At 40.6% G+C, this 18,558-nt stretch overlaps 2 long non-coding RNA genes across 2 annotated transcripts in view; both read right to left on the minus strand.

Annotated features, from left to right (window-relative positions):
* The window catches only part of LOC309660677, a 217,451-nt gene that overhangs the window by 142,502 nt on the left and 56,391 nt on the right, over positions 1 to 18,558 (minus strand). The gene's annotated exons all lie outside the window — the stretch shown is intronic.
* LOC309660678 lies at positions 8,639 to 14,545 on the minus strand. The gene is made up of 2 exons (XR_014263534.1): positions 12,509 to 14,545; positions 8,639 to 12,133 (listed from the first exon to the last, which is right to left on the minus strand). It is a non-coding gene; the product is annotated as an uncharacterized lncRNA (long non-coding RNA).

Consider the following 18,558-nt stretch of genomic DNA (forward strand, 5'->3'; position numbering starts at 1 on the left):
TGAGAACAGTATTAGAAGAAAGAATATTAAATTACAGGCTTAAAAGTGTCACCTTGTCACATGCTCTGCCTCCAAGAAGAGTTTATGTAGAGGCATTTGGAGAAGATAGCTGTTCCACAGTCCATTTCTCTAAACTGTGTTCATAATATCAGGAAATGTCTAGCCACCATCCAGGAGCCTTGGATTCATCTTTGACTCCTCTCTCCCCTCACTCCTTGTGGCAGCCATGGAAGAGACCCTTCCAGATCTCCCCTGAAGAGACAGCATGCTGCAAGGCCTAGAGTCAGCTGACAGCCTCTGCATGCACTGTTTTTAGATCCATCACGTCAGTTGAGCTAAATCCATTCTCTTGCGTCTCCTAGTCAGTGAATGAGCCTCACTGTTTCTGCCCAATGAGGGATTCCCGCCAGGCAATCCTGGGATTAGAGCTGTCCAAAGCGTTGGTCAAAATGTTCACAAAGCTTCACCAAAATGAGGCTCTTCTTTCTAATCATCCTTCTTCTCTCTTTCATGGATATCAGACATGCATCATGGTCTGAGGGCTTTCCCTACCCACTTCTGCTCTCTTTATTTTTATAGGCATTCCTCTCAATACATCTCTTGCACTTCTAACTCTGTCTTGACATTTGGTTCCCGGAGAACCTGAATTGACATGTATCCCTGACACTCCCTTCCCATCACTTTAGTCCCCAAGTTTTATTGAGTCTATCCTCAAACTCTCTTTTGAAGTTACTTCCTCTTCTCCAATTTCACTGCCAGGGTCCTAGGACAGGCTGCCTTAGTTCCACTGCCCAAAACCTTGCCCTAAAAATAGGCAGACATCAGATTTGAATTTCAGTGCTAGTGTTACTCTAGGAACAAAGTGGTTGTTTGTGTGGCCTGGATATCTGATATCAGGGCTACGCTTCCCTTAAGAATAGGATATAATGTGGAAGGGGGCTGTGAAGTTTGACTGCTAAGCTCTGCTCTGACAGTTAACTGGGATCTAATGTTTCATGCTCAAATACTACCTTACTTCTTTTACATCTGAAATGAGAAAAGTTTAATCACAGTCTCTGCTCTTTGCAAAGAATCAGGGAGGCTGGTGAAAATCTGATTGGTAAAGTGCTGTGAGCTCCTTAGAAGCTCCAATAATCCTCTATCTATGGATAAAAATGCTGTCCTGCCACTATTCCCATATATACCTTTCATTTTGACTCCAAATAATGCCTGGCTGCCTTCATCTGGTGTTTAAAGCCCTCTAATCTTATCTCTCAATACCCTCTCTCATCCTACATATGTTCCAGCCAAATGGAACCACTCACTTATCCCCAAGCACAGTCAGTGCTTTCTCACTTCAGTAATTTCACTCAGTCTCTTTCCTCCATCTGGAATCTCCTCGCTTCTTACTCCCAAAGCTACTTGTCCAAATTCTACACATCATTTAAAGCCTCTCTAAAATATGACATTCCCTAAGAATCCTCAGAAGTACTGTCCCCCTCTGCTACCATTTCACAGTAATTTTGCTTGTATATTTCTCATGGCACTCATTGCTTTCTACCGTGTCTTGTGTTTATTATACTCCCTGTCTTATACAGTACTCCCTACTAGGTTATAACCTCCTTGCCCATCTCTCTGATCCCTACCCTCTCCCAGAACCTGCCACCTAAGGGCTGCTCAAGCCCTTGGTTCTGAATAGGTGCATTGTTTTCAGAGGTAGTCATGGGTTCCCTTGTGTTCTGTGCATTCTTATGCAGTACCTCTTTGAGACCCAAGGTTACAGACTGTCAGGGCTGCTGGAAAGGGCTCCAGGCAGCTTTGCCAGGAAATCAAGTATTTCCCTGAGCAAAGCCTCCTGTGCAATTCAGTGAGTCTTGTGTTGTTAACACAGTTATCTGGTCAAACTAGCTAAAAGAGTAAATAAGCAGAAGGTCTCCAAGTTTTCACATAAGGATGTGAATAGCCATCATTGCTAAAATAGACTGCCTTACCTCCAGGGTCTGAACAAAAGTTTTCAGAAATTATTGCAAGTTGGGGGGAACATCAATATTAGCTTCCATCCTGCACCTAACATCTGCTCCATTGTGTGTTCTCTCATTCTGATTCTCCACTTACCATCAAGCCTGATCCCTGGACGTGAACCACTCACTCTGTAAAGTAACAGTCAAAATGTGAATGGAATTCCAGTGCTTTTTTCTAAGAACATTACAGTGGTCCTAGTCTTGCCCAGGGGTTCTCTCTCTCTGTTGTGTCATCCAAAACCAGCTTCCATGAACACATTCCCAGGTCAGTAAACATTCAACAAGGAATACTTGTTGAATACATGTTGAGGTATACTGTGTGCCAGGAACAGGGCTGGGCATACAGAGATAAATAGAACCCAGATCCTGCACTCAAAAAGCACTCAGGGAACCAAAACAGCCTTTATTTTTAGGATACAAATTTTCTTCTGGTTTAAACTTTTATGACATCCTGGGACCATCCAACTCTGTCAATTCTTATTTTAAGGTTCAGTTCTAGAATAGTTTTTAATGAAGCAAAACAAACCTCCTTGATTCAGAGGATCAGCTCTGCCCGTCATATCTGTCCAGTGCAGTGAGGTTCCAACCCATCACCTAGAGAAGCAATTTTACAAAAGCTCTGGGATAGATCATCAGTAGAACACAGTACAGCAACCCAGCGGATGAGTTACGACCCACACATAAAAAGGAAAGTTGTTCTTTCACATCTTGGTCTTCCATGCAATGTAAAAGTTTTTTGAGTTTTCCCAGGTATAAAGACAGCTAAGAACAAAGTTCTAGAAGGCTGTTCACAGAGGCAGGCAGAACATGATCACAAATAGCAATTTTCTCAGGTGTGGTTAATTAGCTCTAGCTGAAAAGGCAAATGTGTTTCCTTCAGCAGAGCAGAAACAAACATGGTGCTTGTCTTAAATTTGCAAAAGGTTTCAAACAGTAGTGTTTTTAATCGACAGACTAAATATCCAATAGCGGCTACCAGCCCAGTTCCAAAGGCTGCAGTGCAGCCTGACTATTAATTTCCTGAAAGGTTAGCAAAACAAAGTTGGATGCCAGATTCTTGAGAAAAGTCTCCTCTTTGGGTAACAAATCTTCCTCCAGCTTTTTAACTTCTTCCCAAGGTCTCAGCCAAGATAAAAAGAAACATAGAAGTATCACCTTGGATGCTATCTCACCACCGCTGAAAAGCCTGAGAAACCTATCACTGCTTGCCAGCAGACCAAAGCTCCACCTTGTCAACAGCTCAAATGCCCTGGGATTTTCTATCCTTCTGATTGTCATTACGGAGACGCAACACATTCATTAGTGAGCTGCTCCTAACTTTTAAAGTGTTGCTCCTGAAACACGCTTGAAAATTTAGGTGCTGTTGGCTATGTGGAATGAGCCCTGGAACCGGTGTCAGGAAACCTGCGTGATGGACTCTGAACTCACTGTTTACCTGTGAGAAAGTTATTCTCTTAGAAACTGTGTATTTACTTGAAATATAGGGATAATAGCACCCACCCTGACTACAGGATGTTTGTAAAACTAAAATGAGGTAATGCATGGCAATAAATTTGATAAAAGGAAACAAAATCACTATATAAATATAGAGAAATAAATAGAGCTGATGACCAATCTGTTTAACTTGTATTGCTTATGTAGGCCACATGGACACAAATATTTAGAGATACTCTCTTTGTTAAATAGCAAAAGAAAAAAAATACCTTAGGATTAAGAATTAGCAAACCTGTAGACTGGACCATATTTGAGTTTTAGCACTGTCAGGTACACATATGACAATACATCTTTTTTTTTTAAATTTATTTAATTAATTAATTTATTTATTTTTGGCTGTGTTGGGTCTTCGTTGCTGCACACGGGCTTTCTCTAGTTGCGGCGAGCAGGGGCTACTCTTCATTGCGGTGCGCAGGCTCCTCATTGCGGTGGCTTCTCTTGTTGCAGAGCACGGGCTCTAGGCGTGCGGGCTTCAGTAGTTGTGACCGCGTGGGTCTAGTAGTTGTGGCTTGTGGGCTCTAGAGCACAGGCTCAGTAGTTGTGGCGCATGGGCTTAGTTGCTCCACAGCATGTGGAATCTTCCTGGACCAGGGCTCAAACCTGTATCCCCTGCATTGGCAGGCGGATTCTTAACCACTGCACCACCAGGGTAGTCCATAACAATACATCTTTTGTTGAATAAAACCCACCTGCGAGAGTGATGGGATGCAATCCGTATATCAGCTCAAACTCCACCTTGTCCGCTTTAGCCTGTGAATGGCATCTCAGGGGGAGTGCTTATGCCCCTGGAAGGCAAGGGCGTTGTTAACACAGGGCATTACTGTTGAGGAGGTAATACCAGGACACTGGAGCTCAGTGGAGGAAACCAACAGGTCCAGACATGTTTAAGAACTTTAGTTGGGTATCATTCTACTGAAAAGCGTTGGGAGAATAGAATTAAAAACAAAACCTCTTCCCAGCCCAGAAAACCTTTCCACAAAGGTAGAAAAGAAGGAAAACACTTCTATTATTGAAAAAGCATTAAACCATGTGATGTGCTTCACAGACAATTTGCTAAGTGATTGCAAAGGCAGAAAGGACTCTCACTCCCTTATAAGGCCAGGCAGGGCCAGGCGGATACAAGTCATTAGACACATGGATAAACAATCACCAATCCTCAAGTAAGAGCTCTTAACAGCACCTTTTGTCACACATAGTTCATCCTAACTTTACCATGGGAATTGGGGAGACCACCCATGTTGTTAGCTAATTGGCTTTATCCAGAAGAGAAACAAACTTCTTATCTATTTATGACAAGAGATAGTTTTGCAAATTGGAGCAAGGCACCCACTGAAATTAGGCTTTACCCTCCCATGGGAACTGGGAAATAGGAGCGCCATCTCCCTTGATGTTCGCATTTCAAAAAGATGGTTTCCAAAAAGACATGCCTGGGCCATAAAACTGATGAGAGGTGCATGTCAGAGGGATGAAAAGTACTCACAAGTTTTCTAAGGTAAATGCTCTACGAAAAAGGAAGGGAGGGAAATCTTTATTTTCAACAGGGAGAACCAAGACTTTAATTTTTAATTTGTATTTGCTCTTACAAAAACCCCAAGCTTTTTCAGCAGAAAAATTACATTTGAGGGAACAGATGGAAGGTATAAGCACACCTTGTTCCCAACGGTGACTTCTGGGTGATACAAAATCTGGGTGACAACTCTTCCCTTCATGGTTGGCTTTGGAGCCCGAGAGAAGCCCTGAATTCCTACTTTCATGCATCAAGTCCTCAGCCTTTCTCTGATATTACAACCTCCTAGTAACCAAAAAGGGGATGTCAGCTCTCACCTATCAGTCACATTTCCCTTGCTCTTCTGGATATTTCTGCTCTGAATGCTGCTCTCTACCCTCTCTGGGCCATCATCTGTCTGTATGAACTGCCTCCCTGCTGACCACCCCTGAACCTCTGACCCCTCTGCTGTACACAGGTGCTCCTGTTGTTCTTCTCCAGACCAGGGGCTGGGGCCCTGCACCACTGCTGGTTGCCTGTTGTGGCTCTGCGTCCACCATGTCCTGATGCCACTCGACTTTTCCACAATGTAGCCGTGAGTAACACTCTGGTGACAAACGATGCTTGAGAAAGCTGCTCTCTCCACTACGACCACCTAGAGCTCTGCCATTGCCTCCCTGCTTACCTTCCATATCCAAAGCTCTCTTCTATAAATAGGGATACACTTTCTCCTTTCAGTGTGCCACTCGGACCCCCAGGAATAGAATTCTCTATATTTTTCACTTGTAGGTCTCTCTTACCCAGTGCATAGGACCCCTGAGGAAACTAGTTGGGACCATTTAACATAGCGCTTCTAGGGTGACCAGAACCCCTGTTTGCCTGAGACAGTCTAGTTTTAGCACTGAAATCCCCCCAGCTCAGTCCAGAGTAAATCAGGCCAGCTGGCTACTCTATGACAGCATCTCAAACTTTAATGGGCATGCAAATTCCCTGGGGATCTTGTTAACATGCAGATTTGGAATCAATGGTTCTGGGGTGTGACCACATTTTGAACAAGGGTGTAAAGTACAGCATCATGAATTTTTGTCAGATATCTGATTTCTTCCCTTTTGTGCTTGCTACTGAGTGTGACCTCCATGCTCGGCTCTGTTTAGCAGTGATTTTTCTGTACTCATGACCCCACCATCCTTCATTGCAATCTGGCTTTTGCCAGAGCCTCCTCTGATATACCAGATAGTCCAGCTGCAATCCCTGGTAGTAGACACTGTTGATTTTATAACCAACATCCATCCCTCACATTTTCCCTCCTACAGGACCTGAGAGGTGAGTAAATATGGATCCAAGAGGTTTTAAAAATCATGTTTTCTATGTCTGTAAGTTACTTAAGAGCAGAGACTGTTTATCACTCATTCCTGATGCTCACAACACAAAGCATGACTTCTTGCTGAGAGCAGCCTTTCCACAAATGCTTGTTTGTTCCTTCTTTAGGTCCCCAACTCATACTACAGCACCTAATTAGTATCTGAAATCTTCTAACAAATAGAAATATGAGAGTAGTGAAGGTGTCTTGGAGTTGTAGGGACATAGAATTTAGAACTGGGATTAAGAATGGCTTTATATATCCTAAGGCTGCATATTTACCAAGAAACACTATTGTTTGTCTTAAATGACAATGCCTTTTACGTACATGGCATTACACCATAGACTTACTTATTGAGGTTAACCAAAGAAAATAGCTTGCAGGGTAAACACATGTCAGTGGACACTCTAAATGTAGTGTTAACCTTGGATGGAACATTTAAAAACATCCATAAAATAGACCTTTTTTTGTCCAACAAATGGCAAACACATTAACAGTGTTATAATAAACACAATTATTTAATATTTTGTTTTTCCTTTATAGTGGCCTTTTGAAGAGAGGGGAACAAAAGGAGAAGAAGGTTTTAAGGAAAAGATTGAGCAGCAAGATGGTAAAAAGATGCTTAGATAAACCTCTCATGATATATAACCCACTTAAAATGTAAAAATCATATTTTTTGTCCCTGCATGGATGAGCTGCTGGGAAAGTAAAAGAAGCCAGACATAAAAGAAAGTATGGATCCCTGGGGATAGTTTGTGCTTGTGTGAGCTCTGATCGTGGGTGGTCTAGCGTCTGGCTTCTAACTAGAGACAAAGTGTGAGCCTGGGCAGCGTGGGGTTAAGATTAGAGACTACATAAAGCTGGATTCCTCTAAGGAGAAACACCCACAACTGGTAGAGGAAGAAAATGGACAATATACTTGATTTGATTTTGACTCTGGGTGGAGCAGGAAAAAAAAAAAGAAAAACAAAAGTTTCCTCTGAGAATTCCTAAACCCAGGCAGTGTTTGAGGATTTGAAGCCAGAATCTATCTTGCTTGCATGGCACCAAAAAAAACCAAGCTAAAAATTAAGTTTAAAGTGGTCTTGGGTGGCAGTGCCTCTTGATGGCTATAAGGAGCAAACACAAGTCTTCTCCGGAAAAACACACTTCAAAGTCAGGCCTCAAAGGATTTCCGCCCAGAACACTCAAGGAACATGAACTCACATGCAAAAACTAGTATACACACAAGTTAGCCTGTATATGAGAAACAGCAAAAACAACAAATTACTGAGTTTTATCCATGTGGCTGACTGAAATTACTAGAAATGGAATATAAAACAAATACTATTAAAATGCCTAAAGTAATCAAAGAAGGTACTGAAATAAAACTTTAAAAAAGACTGTAAAATTTAACCAGGCAGAATTGAAGGAAAACCTAACTATAGAATGTTTATTTATTAAAAATATATAAATTGACATTAGAAAATTAATGGATGGGTTAAATAGTATATTAGGCACAGCAGAAAGAAGAGTTATTAAACTCTGAGATATATTTGAAGAAATTATATGGAAAATAGAATAGAAAGATAGAAAAAGATGGACATGTTAAAAAATTTAGACACACAGATGACAGAGTACAAATCTCTAATGTGCTTGTCAGAATTTCAGAAGGAGAGAATGGAAGAGAGAAAACACTTGAGGAGCTAATGGAATTGATGAAAGACACCAACACTTGGGTTCAGAATGCCCAGTGAATCCCAAGCAGAATAAAGGAAAAGAAATCCACACTGAGGTACATTGTAGAGGAACTGTAGAACTCTGAACAGCAAAAAGAAATCTTAAAAGCAGTTGAAAAGAAAGATCTACACAACTGATAATTTACTTCTCAACTGCAACAATCAAAGTTAGAAGACACATCTTTAAAGTGCTAAGAGAAAATAATTGTCAAAATAGTATAGCATACGTAGTGAAATCATCTATCAAGAACAACAGTGAATTAGAGACATTTTTAGACAAAAACAAAAACAAAAAACCACTTCACTTCCAACAAACTCTTAACTAAAAGAATGTCTGGGTGATGTTCTTCAGAAAAAGAAAAGACTCCCAGAAGGAAGATCTGAGAAATAAAAATACCAAATAAAGGACAATGTGGACTTATGGGTAAAACTAAACAAATATTGACTGTAAAAGAAATTAACAATATAATTCAATTTGCGGTGTTAAAAAAATAAAGATAAAATTTATATCTTGGAAAACAATGACATTGGGGTGAAGTTAGTGACTGTCTCAAGCATTTTAATTTTATCTTTTTGTTGAGAAGGAAGATAAATATGCCAGTTTGCTTCGGACTTTGTTAAGTTCAACGGGCATGTTAAAATTTTAAACGTAGCCAAAAAAGTGGAATGTAAAACTTCCAAACTGGTGGAGGAAAATAAACTGATTGGGGCATGAGTAGGGAGCAGAGTCAATCCAAAAGATCGACTTTCCAAAAGATGGAAAGAAAAGAGAATTAAAAAAGAACACTGAAAAGGCACAAAAATGGAAAAAAAAATGAAATAAAAGAAATGATTTCAAACATATCGTTTATCTCAATCAACGTAGATGAACTAAACTCCAGTTAGAAGATGGGGTTTTTAGATGGATTTAGAAACAAACTCAGCCTATATAGTATATACAAAAGATACAACTAAAGTATAAAGGCAGAGAGATGTTAGGATAAACTCATGGAAAAAGAAATTCTAGGCAAAAGTCAAACAGGGGAGACAGTGTTAAAAGTACTGCTAGAGATAAAGAGGATTAGTAAGTATTAATAAAGCTTTAATCCTCTAAGGAAATAATTCTAAACTTGCAAGCACCTAAAAACATACATACAGCATCCAGCAATAGGAGAATACATATCATTTTTGAGCCCACATGGAATCTTTGCAGAAAAGTATCCTCAAGTTGGACCAGAGAATTTCCAATAAGTTTTAAGGGGAACAAAGTATTTTAAAAAAGAAAGAGACAAATATAGATCAATGGAGGCAAGAACTCTTTCAATGACAAGTTTATCTCAAATTTTTCTTTTAGAAACTAAAAATAGAGTTACCATATAATCCAGCAATTTCACTCCTGGGCATATATCTGGAAAAGATGAAAATTCTAACTCAAAAAGATACATGCACCCCAATGTTCATAGCAGCACTGTTTACAATATCCAAGACATGGAAGCAACCGAAATGTCCATCAACAGATGAATGGATAAAGAAGATGTGGTATATATACACAATGGAATACTACTCAGCCATAAAAAAGAATGAAATAATGTCATTTGAAGCAACATGGATGAACCTAGAGATTATCATATTAAGTGAAGTAAGTCAGAAAAAGACAAATATTAAATGATATCACTTATATGTGGAATCTAAAAAAATGATATAAATGAACTTATTTCCAAAACAGAAATAGACTCACAGATACAGAAAACAAACTTATGGTTACCAAAGGGGAAGGGGGGAGGAAGGGATAAATTAGGTGTTTGGGATTAACATATACACACTACTATATATAAAATAGGTAAACAACAAGGACCTACTGTATAGCACAGGGAACTATATTCAATATTTTGTAATAACCTATAATGGAAAAGAATCTGAAAAAGAATATATACATATCCATATATATATATATATATAAAAAACTGAATCACTTTGCTGTACACCTGAAACATTGTAAACCAACCATACTTCAATTTTAAAATAATTTGTTTTCTTTTAGGCTTTGCTGATTGACAATTTTGATAAATTCATGTCTTATCATTTTCTGGAATCCTCCATCTGGTTTTTTTCTTTAATGTACAAAATATTTGGTTGAAGCATGAACAGTCTGTAAATTGGTTCTCTAGTGTCATGTCTCACACACATGTGCATGCAAGTGTATGTGCTTACTCTTTGGTTGTTTGACATAATTTAATTTTAAAAACAAGCTGAATTTTAAAAATTCAGTCCTCTATGTTAGCCCAGACATTAAAGACTCTGTCAGTAATTGAAATTCACTTTAAAAAAAACTTTGATATAATTATTTTTTAAATATCAGTAGTGTGGATATTGATTATTGTTGTACTATATAATTTTTTTTTAAACTCAGTTATCATTCCTTATGACAAAGTTCTCTTTTGCTTGGACTTGAGATACTCTAAGATGTTTCAAATGATCCCAAGGACATAAAATTATTTAACTTTAAATAATTTTAATAGAAATAATAATGTATAGAAATAGTTTGGAAAAGATAGGATTTGTGAAGCTGATTGTAATAAAAATGCATTCATTTCTGCCTGCCAATGCAGGGGACACGGGTTTGAGCCCTGGTCTGGGAAGATCCCACATGCCGCGGAGCAGCTGGGCCTGTGAGCCACAACTACTGAGCCTGCGCGTCTGGAGCCTGTGCTCCGCAACAAGAGAGGCCGCGACAGTGAGAGGCCCGCACACTGCGATGAAGAGTGGCCCCCGCTCGCCACAATTAGAGAAAGCCCTCGCACAGAAACGAAGACCCAACACAGCCAAAAATAAAATAAAATAAATAAATAAAAATTTTTAAAAAAAATGCATTCATTACAAACGCCATAAAAGCAGGCACCCAGTCATTTTTTTCTCACCATTTTATCTTCAGAGCTTAAAATAATATCCAGCACATAGTAGATATTTAGCAAAATTTTTAGTGGAAAAAAAGATATTGTAAATGTAGGCTGATAATTAAGTGGCCAGAAATGAAAGGACTGTATCTAATAGGAAAGGAAAGGCACTCATAATCATTAATTATTTTATTTCATTCAGCCAGTCTCTATTGAGTACCTACTCTGTGCCAGGAAATGTTCTAGGTATCTTGTGATATATTGATGAATAACAGGCATGGTTCCTTTATCAGTGTGGAACTTACAATCTGTTTGGGGAGATACAAATTGTTGAAAATATATAGGATGGTCACAAGTATCAAGTTCTGAGCTTCTGAACAGTGTGGCAAGGGAATGGGAGAACTCAATTCATCGCCTGCTACAGGCATCTTCCAGTGCAGCTTTGATTTTACCAAAAATTTAACCATTTACAATAATTCTTCAATATCCATTGTTGACACAATACTTTAATATCCGTCATCTCATTTGAAGAGGAAAGACTGTATATTATCCCTTACAAGTAAGGAAAATGAAGTCCAGAGCAGATAAATCACAGGATTAGAACCCAGATTTCCTGAATCCAAATTATTGGCGATAAAGGTGATATCCCCTCTTTAAAAATGGGTTTTGATGTTTGTTTTTAGCAAATATTTGAAAAGAAGAAAAATCATAGTCTCCTTTTGGTGCTTTCCAAAATGTCAATCTATCCAGAATTTCCAATTCTGGGTGATTGTCAGAATTTTTCACTTTTTCTCTGAGGATTAGTTCTTAGCTATAGAGAAACAGTCATCGGTTATATGAGAAGAAGTCCCTGAAAGAAAGGCAGGTTGGACATGCCCTTTAGTCCACTGTGAACTTCTTGAAACAAGACAATGTGATTTGCATCTCTGTCCCCAGTGTCTCCCACTTAACAGGGTGGCCGAACGTGTGGGGTCAGCAGTAGAGCGTGTCAGTCCTCCACGCCATTCTGACAACCGCTTCCCCGGGCCCAGGCCCTGTGACACCGCAGCTCAAATCATCTTCCCAAAACAGCAGTGTCCGTCATGCCTTTGCTCAGAAGCTTTAGGTGGCTCTCTCTTACCTACTAGGTATTGATCAACTCCTTCAGTCTGTCACTCGAAGTCTGCCATAGCCCTTTTTGAGGTTTATTGTGCTCTGCTCATCTCTCCTCTCATTCAACACCTCCTCCCCTGGTCTCCAACCACCATGGTTTACTCGCTGGTGCCACAGCACACTTGATTTTGTACCACGCCAGGTCTTTGCTCAAGCTGTTTCTTCTGTCTAGAACACCATGCCCTGCCTATGTATATTTATCTAACACATCCTTAACAATCTCTGACTTCTCCTTGCATCCTTGAATTGTCATTAACCTCTTTTCCCCAGGCTCCCACTGTGAGCCCTTAGTTTGCAGGCCTCCCTGACCCTTATCACAGTCTACTTTGAATCAGAGTGACTTCACTACATATCAAGAGTTTAGGAATGGCTTGCAGGAAGTGCCAATGTTTCATTCTTGCTGACCTTAGCTCAGTTTCTGTCACATAGATGTTTCTTGAATTCCAGAATTAATCAATTATACCACTTAAGGTAACCAGAAGTGCCAGAACCACCTCTATAGAGTCAATTTGACCCTGCCAAAGTTTCCTCCCTTGAAAAATGAATGCAATGACTCACAGAAGTGGCAATATTGTCACGATCATAAAGCGGGTGACAAATATAACATGCTACCTGACATCTATTTTTAAAAATGAAGAAGACCTAGAAACTCAAAGCAGGCATTGGAAATTAAAACTGTTCACTGTTATCAGAATGTTACTAATGAAAGTTGTCTAGTGATCCCAGAAATTGGTCCAACCAGGGAGAAAAAGTTTTCTCACTTCCATGCTTGTTTTTCCCCATATTGCAAAGTTAATTTGTATCTAGCTCTTCTAAACTTTTATCTTGCTGGCTTTCAGTCTCCCAAATTCAAAAAAATATTGAATTGCTCCTGACATCTAGCTGGCTTGATCTGGAGTGCATGCATAATTTAAGCTGATCGAATATTTTGCCACATTAGAGTGGAAAATATCTGAATCCCCAAAACAGTAAAAGAAAATGACAGGTTCAAATACCACTTGGCATCACCTTCTGCAAATTTCTGCCAGGTAATTAAGGCCGTCTAGGAGGCTGAAATGGAAATTTGCCTTTAGCTATAGGATTTGCTCATAAACAGTCAAGGCCCAGAAAGATGACTGTCTTTAGCGGATGCAAAGTCTTCCTTCCTTGGAAGCAAGATAAAATAAACACATTCCTCAGATTATTTGCTTTTTATTTTTTTAAAGATTTTTTTTGAATTGATTTCCTTTTGAACCAAAGAAACTGAGGCTTGGAAGATGCTTTCATTAGTAGAATTTACTTAGCTTTGAAATATACAAAAAAACCACTACTAAAACCGTCAAGGTTTGTTAGAAAAAAACAACTAACAAAGCTGCCAAATGGCTCAGGTTATAGTTGCTCTTGGTTTCCCCTCCTTGCTCCAGCCCTGTGCCCCCTCTCACTCAGTGTTGTACCCACAGGGCATGAAACATGCTCTCCCTTCAGTCTGGAGATGACCTTGTGCACATGGCCCGAATCCTGAGAGTGTGAAGATGAGGCATCTTCCACAATCGCAGTTGCAGCAGTATGACAACAGAACTGACAAAGCTAAAGAGAAAATCTACCGGGAAGGCAGGGTGTGGCAAACTGGAAAATGGGGCAGAGAGGCAGCTGAGCCTCCAGCATAGCCCGGAGGGAGGAACAAGCAGGACCTGGGAGACTCCTGCTCGCTGGGTGTAGGTAGACAAGCTCTCTGTTGCAGTGCAGGGGCATTTCATCAGGCCTCGCCAAGCGAGGGTATTCCTTCGGGCTCTCAGTTTCTTTTTGTTTTCTTCCCATGCTCATCAATAACAATTCTGATCCTCCTTTTGAGATACCTTGACTCTGGGAATGGGGGTGGAGGATGTGAGTATTCTGGTCCCTGGAAGGGATGAGTGCAATCAAAAATATGCGCCAGCTTGCTCCATTTAGCAAATTTGTTGAACACGTACCGAGGGCCCTGCACTGGCCCTGCACTGGGGATTTGGCAGGAAAATAAGAAAGGCCATGCCCTTATGGAGTTTTCTATTCTAGAAGAGGAAGATGGACAATAAACATATGAACAAGCAAACAAATAAGATCAATTGATATAATAATGAAGGTCATAGAGAAATTTTACACGGTGAGTTCAGGGAGGGTGACTGGACTGGGGGAGGATAACCGCAGATGGAGTGGCTGGGAAGGCCTCTGTGAGGTGGTGCTCTTTGAATTGGGACCTGAATGAGAAGAAAGGGGCAACCATGTCAAGATCTGGGAGTTCCAGGCAAAGGGATGAGCAAGAGCAAAAGCTCTGAGACAAGCATGAGTTTACAGTCAGGAAAGAAAGGAGGCCTGTGTGCCAGGGACACAATGAACACATGGGTGAGCAGGAAGAAGTGGGCTTGGATAGATGCTAAGAAAACAGACCTTGGGAACCTGAGAAATGGGAGACCAAACAGACCTTGGACCAGAGTGGATTAAGATGGATGTTCCCCCTAAGAATTTCTTCCACTAGCCAGTTCTAGACAGTAATCCCTCTTCATCATCCCTCCTCTCCCAAGAAAACCCTTCTGTTCTCTGAACTACCATGGCAATTCTCCTAACACATCCTGTCAGTTCACACCGTGAGCTTTTGCGCCTACAGTCCCTTTGTCCAGAATGCCTTTCCTCCAGTCTCTGCCTGAAGAAATCTTTAGCCTATACTTCCAAATTCAGCTAAAATATCCTCTCTGTACATATCCCAAACATATCCTGCAGAAGTCTGTACAATTCCATTTTAACATCTTTCCAATTGTATTGTGTTTGTTGCTCTCTAATCCTAGACCAGGAGTTCCACAGAGGGCAGAGCACTTTCTTATTGATCTTTCCAGTCTCCGTGCCCAATAGAGCACCAGATACATGGTAGGTGCTCAGTAAACGCTTTGTAGGAAGGGAGGAAGGAAGGAAAGAGGAAGGGAAGGAGGAAAAGAGGAGGAGAGTAGAGGAGGAGAGAGGCAACAAAGATTCTCTCCTTGACCAAACTCTGATCAGACTCCTCTGAATTCTCTTCCCAAGTAGGCCCTGACTTTTAGGTCTCTGTGTTTGTCTTTACATTGTCTAATTTTAGCAAGAATCCTGCAAAGCTGGTTTAGCTAGAATCCCCCATCCTCCATACCTGATCTCCCTCCATATCCACATCCTCCACCGTCCCCCAGGTGAAATCTGATCACTCTTGTCTGCCATCAGAATCCCCCCTTATCTCTGATGTTTTCTCTTAGTAATTTTCTATCACTGATCTACACCCTGCTCCTTAGCTGGAAGTTCCCACTTTTCTTTGTTGTATCGAGTTGAGCCCAATCTCTCTCCTCTACTGTAAAACACCATTGCAGTGGTCCCTACAACTATCATGATAGCCCCCTTTGAATAAAGTCTGCCTTGTCATCTTTAACAAGTATCATGAATATTTTTTTAACAGAGGGAGGAAGGGAGTGGGGAAGGGAGGAGGAAGGGAAGGAAAAGAAAGAGCAAGGAAGGAAGGATGGAAAGCAGAAGGGAGGAAAAGAGGAAAGGAAGGATTTAAACTGTAAAAGGTAGCAACTAGTTCATCTCTGGGATATTTGTATCAATAGTAAAAAAAAAGGGAAATAGATGCACCAGAAAACATATATTTGCAATAAAAAAAAGTTACACTCATCTGGGAAAGTATTCTTTTGCCCTGCCAAGACCACCAAGGAATATAAAATCCCTCCCACACTTCTTTTCAAAGGTATTTGCATTTGAGTCACAATTCCTGCCAATCCCAAATTACGTAGATCTGTATGGCAGCAATTAGGTGTATAAAGAGCTATCGGGGAAGAATGACAGCTGTTGAACTCTGTGGTGGAAACACAAAACCTGTGCACAAGGGCTCAACTCTGACTAGTAACAGAGAGATTGAGAATCTGCTAGGCACTTATAGGAAGCAATCTTACCAGTGTGAATTATCAGGGACACAGAAATGAACAATGCAGGAATGAGATGATCAAATAACCGTGAAGCACACCAGGCTTAGAACAGAGGATACTCCCAACTGAGGCTTTACTTTGGTGAGGAGAGTGGCACCGGAAGTGGGAAAGGGGCCATGACAGAGGACAGCTAGTCCAGAAGGGTTCCCAGAGTGTAAGTATACTCTGATGGCATTGTTGCCTATCACAGCAGTTCTCAACCTTGGTAGCACATTAAAAGTTATCCAGGAGTTTTTAAATCTTATAGTGCTTGGACCCCAGACCATCTAAATAAGAATTTCTGGAGATGGGGCCATAACATCAAAGTTTTTAAAAAGCTCATCAAGTGACTCTACCAAATACAGGTGACTAAAATTAGTTTACTTAGCACCGTTCACTAAGCTGGTTCACATGCATAGGTTTATGTAATCTGGATTTATAAAGAAAGGTAAAACCAAAGCTCAGAGACAAGAAGGAAACTTACTCTGGGTCATACAGTTAGTGACAAGGTTCAAACCTGTGCCTTCAGACTTCAAGTTTAACATGTATTCAGTACGTCAGACCAGTTTAGGGAACTGCTCCCAGGGAATGTCTTAGGGGAGAATATCTGGTCTCGAGTGATCCTGCTCTCCCGTTTCTCCACAGCATTCCCTCCTACACCCCTCATTCCCAGGTGCCCATTTCTACTCCCATGATCTAAGCAGTGACTAACCACTTGGCAGGAGTCAGTTTTGTGGGCAGCCTCCCTGCAGGAAAATGTTCTCTTTGAAAGAACACCGGCAAATGAAGTAAAATGCGAACAACTGGTGCGTCTGGGTGAAGTGTATGGGAGTCTCTTGAACTGTACTTGAAATTTTCTGTAAGTTTGAAATATCAAAATTGAAAGTTACAAGAAGAAGGAGAGGAGGAAGAGGAGGAGCAGGAAGAGAAGGAGAAGAAAACATCAGCAGGATTTCATAGAGATTAAACGGCTTTGGTGACAAATCCACAGCCTGAGGGTCTGGAGGCCTGAGTCTGTTCCTGACTCAACCACCACTCTGCTCTGAAACTCTGGCCACCCCCATTCTAGATTTCATATCGGGAAAATGAGAGGGCTGGAGTAGATCATCCCTGTAACGTTTGTTGATGCATAACAAACCACCCCCAAATCTTAGTGGCTTAAAGCAAAAATTTATTATCTTTCATGGTTTTTTGGACTAACTAGGCCCAGCTGGGTGATTCTCTCTTGGGGGATTCTCATGGGGTGACAGTCAGATAGAAGTTGGGCTTGGCATTACCTAGCTCATACGGGCTGGACATCCCACGTGGCTGGCTTACGTGCCTTGCAGTTCATCCTGGCTTTCGACTGGGAGCCCAGATGGGGCTGTGGACCCAGAATACCTACACTTCAGTGTCTTATTAAATAGACAAAATGGTGCTCTCCTCAGTTAGGGCATGCGTTTTTTTTAAAGGATGTCTTTCATAAATTGGAAGCTGCACACTCACGTGAATAGTTATTATTGCTGTTATTTATGTTCTGCTGACCACGGGCTGTTACCACCTTGCTAACCACCATCCTGCTGGTGTCTGGATGCTTCTCCTGACGACTCCCTGTCTCTGCTGGCAGTCTTTTAGTTCCCAGACACTCACTGGAGATGCAGCTACCTAGGAATTCCAGGGTAAGCAGCAAAGGAAAAATACTTAGGAAAAATTGTGTGGGGTTTCCATTTTATAAAAACTGTGATTGTTTTTAAATATTAGTCACTATAATAGGGGTAGGTATGTGTAACTGCATTCCCAAATGCATCCTGTCTCATACCCTTCCTGTGATGGGTGAGGAAAATACACTATTTGGGGCTTGCTCAGCAACCCATTAGAATCAGAGAAGTCCACAGGCAGAGAGCTCATGGCCCATTTGAGAAGGTTTACTTCTGCTTTTTAGTCTGTATACTTGTTTTCATCGGTTATATATTTACATTTAAAGTTGACGATTCCACAGATTTGTTTTAGAAAGGAGTAATTCCCCTCCACTTGAGAGTCCCCTCCCCGAGACAATTTCTTTCAACTATTTCAGCTAGGTTTTAGCTTGGTTTAGTTTCGTATTTATTCCAGATATTGCTATTTCTTGAGTTTTTGTTTTTCTCCCTTCTCCGTTATCACATATACACATCCTTCCAGCCACCCAAATATTCTCATGACAGTTACTTCTTAATTTGGGCTAGGTCAATATTCTGTTTCTTTTTACAACTATGTAAACACTCTTCCCATCTGAATCCTGTGGTATTCACTGATCACTTTTCCTTTCTAAATAACTATTTTTTTCTTCAGAGCTAATGATTGTCTCGTTGCTGTTGTTTAATTTGCTTACTTTTCTATGTAGATAACACTAATTCATCCAAATCTCTGCCAATTATTCAGCTCTTGTCTCAAAACGGTCAGAAACATCCGTTATTCCATCAATCACATATACTTTTTTTCTTTCTTTTTTTTTTTTTTCTTTTTTTGCCGGGCCATGTGTTTATTGGTGAGGGAACAGTGCTGGCCGAGGGTCCTCAGCG

The sequence above is a fragment of the Balaenoptera physalus genome, assembly GCF_965194825.1.
Source record: "Balaenoptera physalus genome assembly, chromosome: 4".
NCBI classification, from domain to species: domain Eukaryota; kingdom Metazoa; phylum Chordata; class Mammalia; order Artiodactyla; family Balaenopteridae; genus Balaenoptera; species Balaenoptera physalus.